The 12,734-nt window shown below is 40.0% G+C and overlaps 1 protein-coding gene across 4 annotated transcripts in view; it reads right to left on the bottom strand.

Annotated features, from left to right (window-relative positions):
* Positions 1-12,734, bottom strand: part of Rnf182 (ring finger protein 182) — a 46,983-nt gene that overhangs the window by 20,295 nt on the left and 13,954 nt on the right. The gene's annotated exons all lie outside the window — the stretch shown is intronic.

Genomic DNA, 12,734 nt, shown 5'->3' with positions numbered 1-12,734 from the left:
ACAGACAGTAAACAGCTTATCAGTGTTAACTCATCAATAGAAATTACCTCTAAGGAAAACAAATCGCTATGTAACAGCATTAGAATTCATGCTGAAGACCAGAAAATGGTGATTTGAAATTTAGAAGATCTGAGTTTGGATTTCACTCCTGCCAGGCACTCACTGCGTGACTCTGAACGTGCTACTTAAAACATTTGAGCCCGTGTCCCTTACTGGGAACATGTAGACAGTAGAAACCCGCAGGTTTGTGGGAAGAAAGAAATCAAAACAAGAGATACCACGTGAATGACTCTAGACATTAAACTCTTCGCAGTATGCCTGATGGCCACTCCATTTCCGTTACTACCCTGTACTTGTCATTCACAAAATAACCATTATTGCCCTGTGTTATTAACGAACGTTCTGTCCTTGATCAAACTCTCAAGGGGGCCCCTCGCAGCCTGTCTCCTCACTAGACCTCACTGAACGGTAATTTCAGTATCAGCCCTTTCACCCACGTACACTTAGATGTATACAAACACCAGCATTGTTTCTATTAGTTCAATGCAATGTCTTCATCCCCCTTAAAATGCCTGCCTGAGAGAGCCAATGCTATCCAAACAATTCACTGCTGTACAGCTCACACCTGTTGGTAGGTCCCTAACCTCGCCTTTCGTTAACACTGGGTTTTGTTTTTAATTATAAAATCTTCCTTTAGCCCCTTTCTAGACTGGAGATGCAACTCAGTAGTAGAGTGCTTGCCTGTCATTTGTGAAGCACTGAGTTCTGGCACACACACACACACACATACACACACACACACCCTATACACACACACACACCACACACACCCCATACACACAGATATACCACACATCCCACACACACACACCACACGCACACACATATACTATACACACACCATACACACACCACACACACACCAAAAACAAAAAACAAAACAAAGCAACAAAAAACATGGCTGAACTACCATTTTCTGCCACCCATCAACACCTCTTAGCTCCTCTGAGCAGCTCCCACACCTCAGGCAGTCTCCCCAGTCTCCCAGGTGAGCAAGGGCCCAGCTTCAGTGGGCAGTTTACTCTAATTAGAAAATGTACTTTGCCCAAAGGTGGGAGAAGTTTGCTTCCCCTTCAGATGAGCACCAGTTAATAGCCCAGATCACCTGACCACAAAGGCCTCCCTTGGCATCCTGCAGGGCCTCTTCTTTGCTCACCCCAACATTAAAAAGGCTCTTTGCTTAGGTGGAGAAGCAGGACCGGTCTGGTCCATGGTGTTTCCTTCTGAGAGCCCTAAAAGGCAACACAAAACAGGCTGGAGACCCAGAAATGCAACATGCAGGAAGTTAAAGCACTAAGTAGCACTTCCTGAAGACCTACAGAGATGAGAAGAGATATGGTGGGGTTCACCAAGGAGAAAGCCCCTAAAGCGTCTCAGACTTTGAGTTGGAATCTCAGAAAGCCTATTATAGCCCATGAATAAAGCAAAGTCAAAATAAAATATTCCTTAAAAAGAATGAAATATGGAATTAAATCTTTTTAATCCATATTTGAAAATAACCCTTAACATTTGGAAGAAAATCCAACATTCTCTGTAAACAGGCAACATTCACAGCCCTGCAGCGTTCTCAGGTGCCGCCCGGTGTTCTCTCGAAAATCCACAAACAGCCAGCCTGGTCTGCATAGTAAGTTCCAGAGAGCCAAAGCTACATAATAGAGAAACTCTGTCTCCAAACAAACAAAAGTCCCAAATTGTCCAGGCATGGCGATGCAAGCCTGTAATCCCAGCAACTGGGAAGCTAAGACAGAAGAGTCACAGGTCTGGTGTCAGCCAGGGTCGCATGAGGTCCCACACAAGACTCTGTCTCCAAAGGAAGACAGAAGAGGGGGGAAGGATGGAAGAAGGAAAGAAGGGAAGGGGGAGAAGAACAAAACAAATGACCAAACTCAGAGGGAAGCAGACAACCAAGAGAACATGGTCCAGACGCTGACACTCTTAGACATGAACCCTGCAAGAACTCTGGCATCATCAAGAGAAAGGATGGCAAGTGAAGAATCTCAGCAGAGAACTGGAGTCTGCTTTTAAAGGAAAGAGGAAAGAACTGAATAAAAACTGTAGCACTCAAAAACATAATAACTTAAACAGGCTGGCCTTGGCACAACAGACTAAGGCGGTTGTACACCCTCTCGTCGCGTACAGCTATTTTAAATCTAGACAGGCCTGTCAAGGACAGCTGGCTGGAGATGTGGCTCGCTGGAGGCAATGTTCTTACACCGTGTGTGAGGTCCTGGGCTCACTCCTCAGTAGCATAAGGGAGGGAACACTTATCTCAGCACTCTGGAAAGTTCACGTGTAACAGACGGAGCAAGCAGCACTCGCTGCACCTTGACCAACTGTGGGTCTCTGTGTCTCCATCAACATTTGTTGCAAAAACAAGCTTCTCTCAATGAGGGCTAAGAAATGCACTAATATATGGAATAGTGATAAGTCATTAGGAACTGGTTTAATACCATGTCCATTTATCTGAATAATAGCAGTAATATCTCCCATGGGGCCTGTGATTTATCATGCCACAGTTCTTAGCCCCCAGAATGGTACGGGGTATGTGTTTTGTCTTGTGCAATAGGCCTTAACTCAGTCAGAAAGTAGCTGGCTACTCCCATGTTATTCATGCCACTATTCCACCAACGGCTGAGTCCTGCCAGGCTAGTAGTGATTTTCATTCTCAGGGTTATTACATATTGTGACCCCTACAGCAACCACTAAGAAAATAACAAAGAAACAAAATAGACTATTAAATTGTCTCTAGAATTATGTGGAAAACATAAAAGTAAGAAGGAAAAAAGTACAAAATAGAAAATATATAGAAATATATATATAATATATAAAATATAATAGAAATAGAAATACAGAATGGCAGGAATAAAATTTTATCAATGATTATATTAAATATGAATGAACTAAGCATTCCACTCAAAAGATAGACATTGCCCAACTGGAAAAGGGAGCACACCAAACTAAACCCAACCTCCCAGAGGTTCATCTTAATTCTCACAGGAAAATGACACACCAGGAAAACAGCAAGCATAAGGAGCTAAAATATCTACACTAATGTCAGAATAAAACATGCTAGAAAGAAATATTACTAAAGGCAAAAGGAACTTCTTGTAAAATTAAACCGATAAATACATAAGGAAGATACAGTAATCATAAACGCATAAGCAATTAATAACAGAACCCTAAAACTCAGAAAGCAACATCTGAGAAATGCAATAAAAAGAGGCCCACAACAACCATGGCAGAGACGTCAGTACCCTGTTCTCAATAGCTGACAGGATCCTTGAGCCAAACAATCAGCAGATGCCTAAACTGCCAACCAAGCTGACCTGACGCTAGAAAACCCCTACTCAATGACTGTAGGTACATGAAACATTGACAGAGATAAAACACATACTGGACCACAAAAGTCTCAAGAAACTTTAAGTTTAAACTAACAAAATAGACAGGCCTGGTGGTGCACACCTTTAATCCCAGCACTTAGAAGGCAAAGGTAAGTGGATCTCTGTGAGTTCTAGGCCAGCCTGGCCCACAGAGTTCCAGGGCTACATGAGAGACCCTGTCTCAAAAAAATGAAACAAAAATGATCCAAAATATATTTTTCTTATCATAATACAATTATGTTAGAGACCCATACCAAAAGACATCTGGACAGACACCGAATGCTTGGAAAGTAAGCAACGCTCATTTTTTAACCCCCAAGAATCAAAGTATAAATCAAATTGGGATTTTAAACACATTTTAACTGAACGCAAATATCATAAATTTAAGATATAAGGAAATGATGCCCTGATAACATTTTATTATTACATGCCTAATTAGAAAAGGGCAGCCCGAGTCAGCATTTTCAGCTTTTAGGAGACAAGGAACAAATGTCACCCACAGAAAGTCCCAGGAAGGGGCTAGTAAGGACGTACCAGGGGAGGATGCCAAGGGGCAGAAGACAAACAATAGAGAAAACCATAAAACTGGAAGTTATAAAGAAAAATCCGCAAACTCTTATTTAAACTGGCCAAGAAAATAAAAGAACAGCGAATAAAGAGATTATCAAACACAAATAAAGTTGGAACATCACTACTATTTATTAAAATAGATGGATAAAATGAACAGTTTCCTAAAAATCCACAAATTGAAAAGAAAAAAAAAAGCCCTATATCTGAATAGACCTACCGAAAGAAAAAGGATGAGCCAATAAATAAAAATCTTTAAAACAATCCCATGCTCACATGACTTCTGGGGGGTGGGGCGGGGAACCTACCAGATCAGGGAGGGAATGAGACTAGCTCTTACACAGGGCTCTCAGAGTGTAAAGGAGAGAGCCCTTCCAAAGCCACATGGAGATATCAAAGGAGAAGTACAGAACACGCTTCCCAAACACGGACACAAAAGTCCTTTTAGAAGAGATTAAAAGCAAATTTAGCACCACGGGAAAAGTAGAACATCCTTTCCAGATGGGACAAGTGAGATTTCGTTCTGGAAAGCAATATTGGCTTCAAGCTGAAAACTGTTAGCACAAAAGGGGTGTGTAGCATTCAATACACGCACAGGCAACAAAATCAGCACCCACCAAAACTTCAAACTATATATACTCCCACACTGCGAGTGAGCAGCCCCCAATACAATCTGTGCACAACGGCCCCAGACTCAGTGCTTTACCTTCAAGGTCAAGAGCAAAGCATGGATGTCTGCGTTTCCAGTGAACAAGGGTACAGATGCCCATGTGTCACTTCTAACTCAACACTGCAGGGGAAGCAAGGCAAGCCTGACAAAAAGGGAGGGGAAAGAGAGGAAAGGAGGGAACAGCAAACAGGAGCAAGTGAAGGGGGACGGAAAAGAAAAAGGTTCAGATTTGGAAAAAAAAAAAAAAAGTGGAACTTCCTTGATCCTCAGGTTATGTGGGTTTCTTTAGATTGTGACAAGGAGTTCACAAGTCCCAGAAACAGTAAGTGAATTCAGCAGGGTTACAAGGCAGGAGGAACAAATACAAGAGTCAAGTTCATGTCTGCATATTACCAATAAACTCTGCAGCTATTCAATATGCCATATACCAGAAAAAAAAAACCTATAAAAATTAACAGTGTTGTCAGGCAGTGGTGACACATGCTTTTAATCCCAGCACTCAGGAGGTAGAGGCAGGTGGATCTCTGTGAGTTTGAGGCCAGCCTGGTCTACAGCAGCGAGTTCCAGGACAGGAACTCCAAAGCTACAGAGAAATCCAGCCAAAAAAAAAAATCATTCATACCAGCATGAAATAATAAAATCCCAGTGAGGAGACCCAGACTCACATATTAGATGTGACCTAAATCATGAAGACATTCCTTACTCAAGAACTGGAAAACTCAAAGTACACTGTGGAAAAGTCTGTTCCCCACAATCTATTTATGGGACCAACACAACCACTATCAAATTCTCAGTAGGGAATTTTCTGTATAAATTAGTAAATTTATCTTAATATTTATATGAGAGTGGGTAGGATCTGGGATAATCAGAGAAATTTTTGGAAAAAAAACATATTTGTACTATTTATACTAACCAATTTCAGATTTTAATATAAAGTTAATGGCATGATACAGGGTAAAGAAAGTTATGAGAATGGATGAACAGATGATAGATTATATAGATAAATATTAATAGATGATGGTGATGATGTGAAGATAGGTAGAAAGATGGATGGATAGATAGACAGACAGACAGACAGACAGACAGACAGACAAATAGATGATAGATTCAAATTGAGAGCCCAGAAATGATTACATATAAGTACCTCCATACTTAACTTTCAATTCATTTTTGATAAAAGCACTAAGACAATTTAAAGTCAAAATTATAATCCTTTTGAGGAATACTAAAGGAAAATTACTAGCTCTTATACAAATGAAAATTAACTCACAAATTGAAATCTATATACCAAGAACTCAAAGACGGCTTAGAGAGTAAGAGTACTTGCTGAGAAAGCATGAATGTCTAAGTTCAAATCCCCAGGACCCACATAAAAAGGCACGTGGTCTCACACACCTGTAACCCCAGAGTTGTGGGTCACTGAAGATATAGAAGAGACCCTGAGGCTTTCTGGCTGCCAGCCTAGCTCCAGGTTCGAGAGAGACCCTGTCTCAAGCACTTAAGTCAGAGAATGGATAGTGTAGGTAGCTCTTCTGGTCTCTGCATGCCCACACAGGCAATCTGTCCTGCAAACACACATTAACCTATACTATACCCACATACAAAAATGAGTAAATACATTTACAAAGAAATATACAAACCTACTAGGATGGCTGTGGTCAGCAGTTGTTGAAAAGGCTGTAAAGAAACTAGAACCTTCATCCTCTGCTGATGGGAATATAAACTCGGAGCAAAATTTGATGATTTCTTAAAAAGTTAAATATACTTCCAGCATATGGCACAGCAGTTTTATTTGTAGGGATTTTACTCTCCCCCCCAAAAAAAAACTTTAAAGTACATATCTACGCAATGACTCACATGGATGCTAGTGGAAACAGTCTTCAAGGTGTGCAATAACTAGAAAGAATTTTCACTAACTGATGAATGGATGAACAGACTGTGGTATATCCATATAGTCAGATACTGTTTAACAGCAAATAGGAGAAATAAAATATGATGTGCACAAGTCTCAAAATCATTAACCTAAGTGAAAGAAGCTACAGGCAAAAGATCACATATTGCATGACTCACTACATGTCATAGCAACAGAAAATGCAGTTGTAAATCAATCGTAGCACACTTACCCTGCATTCATGAAGACCTAGATTCAAGCACTAGAATGGGAGAAACTAAACAGTAAAAGTCTGAGGTGAGGGCTGGGAACAGAGGTTATGCAATCATGCAAAAGCATTCTGGGAGTCTATAGAAACGTCCTCACACTAGATGATGATAAGGGCGTAGAACTAATGCTACTGAATTCACTGCATCCTTACAAAGGATATGCCCTATGTTATGGAAGCCACACCCCATAAACTGTAATGAATAAGAAACTGAAGAGAAGATAAAAGCACTCACTCGGAGCGAGATCATTGGAAAGTCTCCATACCAAAGCGAAAGGGAAAATGACAATGGAAAACACAGAAGAGAGTTTGTGCCAAAGAAGACAAAGTAGAAAGGTCTGGCAGATGGGCATTCATACATCCAGAAGGAGAGGAGGGAGATGGAACTAGGCAAAGTACTGTTTGCTGAGATAATTGCCAAGAATAGTCCACAACTAACTCAAGAAGTCTTCCATGATTCTCCAAGCAGGAGATAGGAGGGGAATGTGCCTCAGAACATTCCAACAAAACACCACAAGCCAAAAACCAAGAAAAACATGTCCAAGAGGAAAAATGCATACACCTTCAGAGGACCAACAATAAACTGACCGTTGACTTCTCTACTGAAAAGAAGAGAAGGAGGAAGGGGAGGAGGAGAGGAAAGGATGACCGGCGACAACCGAAGACAAGGAAGTTACATCTTTAAAACAGTAAAAGAAATTGGCAGCCCAGAGTTCTCCATGCGGTAAAAAAACATGATTCAAAAATGAAGACAAAATAAAGAAACTTTCAAAAATTAAAATTAGAAATATCATTCAAATAAGTTCTTCCCCTAGGGAGAAGATAAGCTGAGATGGAAGCACATACTCACATGCAAGAATGAAGAGATGCTTCAAGTGGAAATAAATTCTAGCTGCCACAATGACATACCCTGTGATTTCAGCCACCTGTGGGGGTGACACAGTGACAGAAACGAAGTAGAAGGAAGGTGTGAGGTCTGTAGGAGCACTGAACGTCGGGGGCGGAGTTAAATACTAACCCAGAGGGACGCAAAGAGAGGAACGGATGCGCAGTCAGCACCTTGCACAACAGGTGATGGGTAATAAGTAAACATAGAAGCAACCTTAACGAGACTTGATTAATTAAAAAGTACAAGGAGAAAAGAGGACAAAGGTGCGTGGGATGATTAAAGATCAAATAGACGGAAGTTAAAACCCGAACATGCTATTGGTTGCTGTCAACATAAATGGGCCACCGGGTGCTCTGAGGACTGTCAGAAGAGGTGGACAAACAAATAATATGCTGCTTATAAAAGAAGCAATGGTCAAAAACTTGACAGTACAGAAAACAGTCACACTGCGCAAGCACTGGACAAAAAAAGGCAGGAGGACACTGATCAGACATTGAGGCTTTTGAGTCAAGGACCACTAGAAGAACTGAAGACAGGCATTGCATAACAGGAGGCCAACACATGAGAAGCTAGTGCAGATATGTGTATATCTATAATAGAGTCCTGACTATATACGAAAAATGATGGCATGAAAGGGAGAAATAGATACAGATTTCAAGAGAGAGATTTAGCTTAACTTTCTCTAAACTGACAGAATAATCAGACAAAAAGATGTTTCGTTACATCAGAACCCAACAAATAGATCCTTAGACCACCTTCAAAACTTTGAAAATTAAGCAGTAAATGAGAAAACCGCCTCTAGGCCAAAAAGAAAAGCGGAATGGCCATTATAAAACATACCGAACAGAAAAAATAAAGACACAACATGAAGAGGCAAAAGATGCTTCCTGATCCAGGCCCCAGAGGAAAGCACAGAGCTCTGAATACATGGATGGGAAAAGAAAAGAGAGTAACGGACAGGAGAAAATAGTGAGCAAGACACAGCAATAAACAAATCAGGGGGAGAAGCACACAGTAGCGGGGGGAGGCAATAAATAAATTAATTAATTAATTAATAAATGATCAAAATAGGCTCCTGAGAAAATAATAAATTTGATAGACTCCCAAGTTAGACTCAACAAGAGCAAAGAAGGTGCAAACTGTCGATGCCAGGGCTGAAAGGGGCACCACGTGTATTCTCTGCTAAGCTTGATATGGTTTTATCATCAACTTGCATGCATAAATTTGGAGATTTAGATCAAGTGGCCAAATCCCTTAAAAAGGGAAATAAACCCCCACAATTAAGAACACAAAATATTCATCTAGACACACTATGTCTCTGCAAAAAAAAAAAAAAAAAAAAAAAAACTCTAGAACAAGTGGCTTCAATACAGATTGATTTCACACAGTTCAGGGAGAACTCAAACAAATCTCTCCCAGAGGACTGGACCAAAAGAACAAAAGTGTCCTGGGTAGTTGTATAAAAGCCACACATCCTTAATATCTAAACAAGCCATGGGGGAGGGGTCTTAGAAGGCCAATCCCTCCCCCAACACAGACACAGAAATCACAAAGAAAATGCTGGCAAACTGAAGCAAACAAGACACATAAATGACAGCACACCGTTGAACTGATGGCGAGGTGGAAACTGCTTCGTCCAGCTTTTGCTTCCACTATGGCTGCCACGTGGACAAACTGAAGGCAAAGCAATTGTGTGATCTTTGCAATAAACAAGGAAAAGCATTTGCTAAATCTCAAATTAGCTCACCACTAGAGTATTGATCAAACTAGAAACAAAAATATTTTAATCAAATAAAAATAATGCTTACACACCCTTAACTACTCAATTTTCCCCTGAAATTGAGTATGAGATAAACACATGCTGTGATCACTTCCACTTAAAATCACAACTGAGGCTCTAACTGGTACAAGGAGGCAACAAAAAACAAAAGGAATAAGGATTGGATAAGAAAAAAATAAAACTCTAGATTCACTGTGCAAGATAACACACACCAGAAATGCAAATTATTCTGGAACTATCAAGATTGAGCAGCAAGTTAACAAAATCCCCAGAGTCAAGGCAAATTGACAGAAGTCTATTATGTTTACAGACACAAGCAGAACAATTAGAAAGCAAAACTTTTACAGGTGTGACTCAGAAAAAAAAAGAATCAATGTAATGAAAAATGTGCAGGAATGCTGCAAGGGAAATCTAATTAGATGGAGAATTATGCTGGCTCCACTGGGAGAGGACTCAGTAATGCAAAGTCATCCACTCTTCCAGAGTGCGTGTTCAGAACAATCCCAATCCAAACTTCAGTGGGGTGTGTGTGTGTGTGTGTGTGTGTGTGTGTGTGTGTGTGTGTGTAAACTAACACAGTGATTCTAAAATTTATATGCAAATGCTGGACATTAGGAATAGGTTAAAAGAAAACTAGGAAGAAAAAAATGAGTACTTAACACTACAAAATGTGAGCAGTTTTATTAGGAAAATAGCCCAAACAAACCAAATATAGAGGTCAGAAACAAACTCACAAACGTCCAATGGATCTAGGAAAAGAAAGCTTTTGCAATTCGGTGGGGGAAAGGATGAAGTTTTCAATAAGTAATCCTAAATCAACAGATATATAGATAGATATATAGATATAGATAGATATTATCATCACCCTAGCTCATAACTTCACACTATACACCCCAAAAAATCAATTCTAAGTGGTTATAGATGTGTGAAAAAGTCAAATTCTAAAACTTCTTGATAATCCAGGAGAATACCTTTAAAACCCTGAGACAGTCAAAAGGAAACACTGGCCCTAAATGGAGCTCATAAAATTAAATACTTATGTGCTGTTCCAATTAATCAGTTTTTATTTTTTGCTGTTGAATAATGCTCTTGGACACTTTAAAGATTTGTCACTCATATTGGTTTAATAAAACAGATTGGCCAGTAGCCAGGCAGGAAGTATAGACAGGGCAACCAGTCTAGAATTCTGGGAAGAGAAAAGGCAGAGACACAGTCATCATCCAGAAGTAGCGGAAGCAAGATGAGAATGCCTTGCTGAGAAAAGGTACTAAGCCACATGGCTAAACATAGTTAAGAATTATGGGTTTAAGTTGTAAAAGATAGTTAGTAATAAGCCTGAGATAATAGGTCAAATAGTTCATATTTAATATAAGCCTCTGTGTGTTTCTTTGGGACTGAATGACTGCGGGACTGGGTGGGACAGAAACTCCTGTCTACACTAGTGCATATCAAAATAAGTATAAAATTAAGAAGACAGTGTATACAAGAAAACATTTGTAACACACATATCTCCAAAGAATTTTCAGCCAGAAAATATTAAGAATTTCATAAAACTTATTCAAAATAAAACAGAAATTCTTAAGGTAAAAACAAACTTTTTTCATGAATTACCAAAATCTTAACTAGCATTCCATAGAAGAAGTTATCCAAATGATCAATCAAATACATGGAAAATTATTCAACATCACTTATTGGTAAACCTCAATGAGATACTGACCCTCTTTTTACTCTCCTCTGTGCACAGCAATCCAAAGTGTGAATGAGAAGAGCTCCCATACACAATGCTGGGCCTGCGGGTGGCACGGCCACTTTGGTCCAACTGTTCAGCTTCAAGGCTAAATACTGCCTAACCTACGACCCTTCCAGTACTAGCAGATTCTCATCCTATAACACGCATGTCTAAGTATAGGAAGGTTCACAGGCCACATGTGATGCTGCTTGGCTTAAAGCCAGAACTTTATTTATATGCTGAGACAAAAGGATCATGAGTCCAAGGCTTTCATGGGCTCCATAATGGGACCCTGTTGTGTGTGTGTGTGTGTGTGTGTGTGTGTGTGTGTGTGTGTGTGTATGTGAAATATATATTCATAATAGCACTATTTATAATAAAAAACTAGAACTACCAGATGTGCATCATAGATTCTGAAATGGCAATGTGCAAATATGAAAGTCTATAGAGAGATGATTCTATTTGTATAAAGTTCTAAAACGAATAAGACTATCCTATAGTCTGGGGTTATTGCTATTGTTGATCTTTTTTAAGATTTTTATTTTTATTTTATGTGTATGAGCTTTTTGCCTACACATACGTATGCACACCACATTTGTGCCCAGTGTCCACAGAACTGGAGTTACAGATGGTTATGAGCCACCCTGTGGGTGAAGGAAACCAAACTCAGATCTTCTACAAAAGCATCAAAGTGCTCTAAACTGATGAGCCACTTCTCCAGCCCTGGCTGTGGTAATGTTTTAGGAGCAGATTATTATTGGAAAAGGCAAAGGAAGTATAAGGGATATAGGTATTCCGGTATTTGGGATGTGGAGAATGGTAACATGGAAATTCATTGTGTGGAAATACACTTCTCTGCATATACATTAATCTTTAATGGTGAAATTTGGCTTAAAAACAAAAGCCTTGCTACCTCTGTACAAGAGAATTGATACACAAAAAGCTTAAAATGTCATGACTTTGAAGAGATTTTTCTAAACTCAACTCTGAGCTTTTATCTCCTGTTTCAAGTATCTTGAGATCTTCCCAGCCTGGCCTTTACATCAGTTACCACTGCCTTATCCCCCACCTAGCTCGACCCCTCCAGCCACACGCTCTGGACTGACTCAAGACAGTTCCCTCCCAGCCTCTTCTGCACACTTTCTCACTCCAACCACCTCACACCTCCTCTCCCCTGGGTTATCCTTCACTCAACATAAACAGAAACTATTCTCAAATCTCAAAAATGCCTCTCTTTCTGACTCCCACAATCATCATATATCCCATAAAGCCACATCCTAGTGCAAGGTGGAAGCACTTGTAACTCCTATTACCCCTTTAGCTCGGGATGGTGGGGTTGTATATGATTTGTCCACTTGTTGGTCACTAGTGCCGGTCACAACAGCACATGTGGATAAACTGGATGAATACAGTCAGAAGAATCCCTAACCATACCTATTTAAGAGTCCTCCTTGGCTCTACAGTGTGAGATTTTCACATGAGCTGAGTACATTGTCTCTT

This window comes from Chionomys nivalis, chromosome 13, assembly GCF_950005125.1.
Source record: "Chionomys nivalis chromosome 13, mChiNiv1.1, whole genome shotgun sequence".
Classification (NCBI taxonomy): Eukaryota; Metazoa; Chordata; class Mammalia; order Rodentia; family Cricetidae; genus Chionomys; species Chionomys nivalis.
The sequence above is the reverse complement of the archived record's forward strand: the minus strand, read 5'-3'. Positions and strand labels throughout refer to the sequence as shown.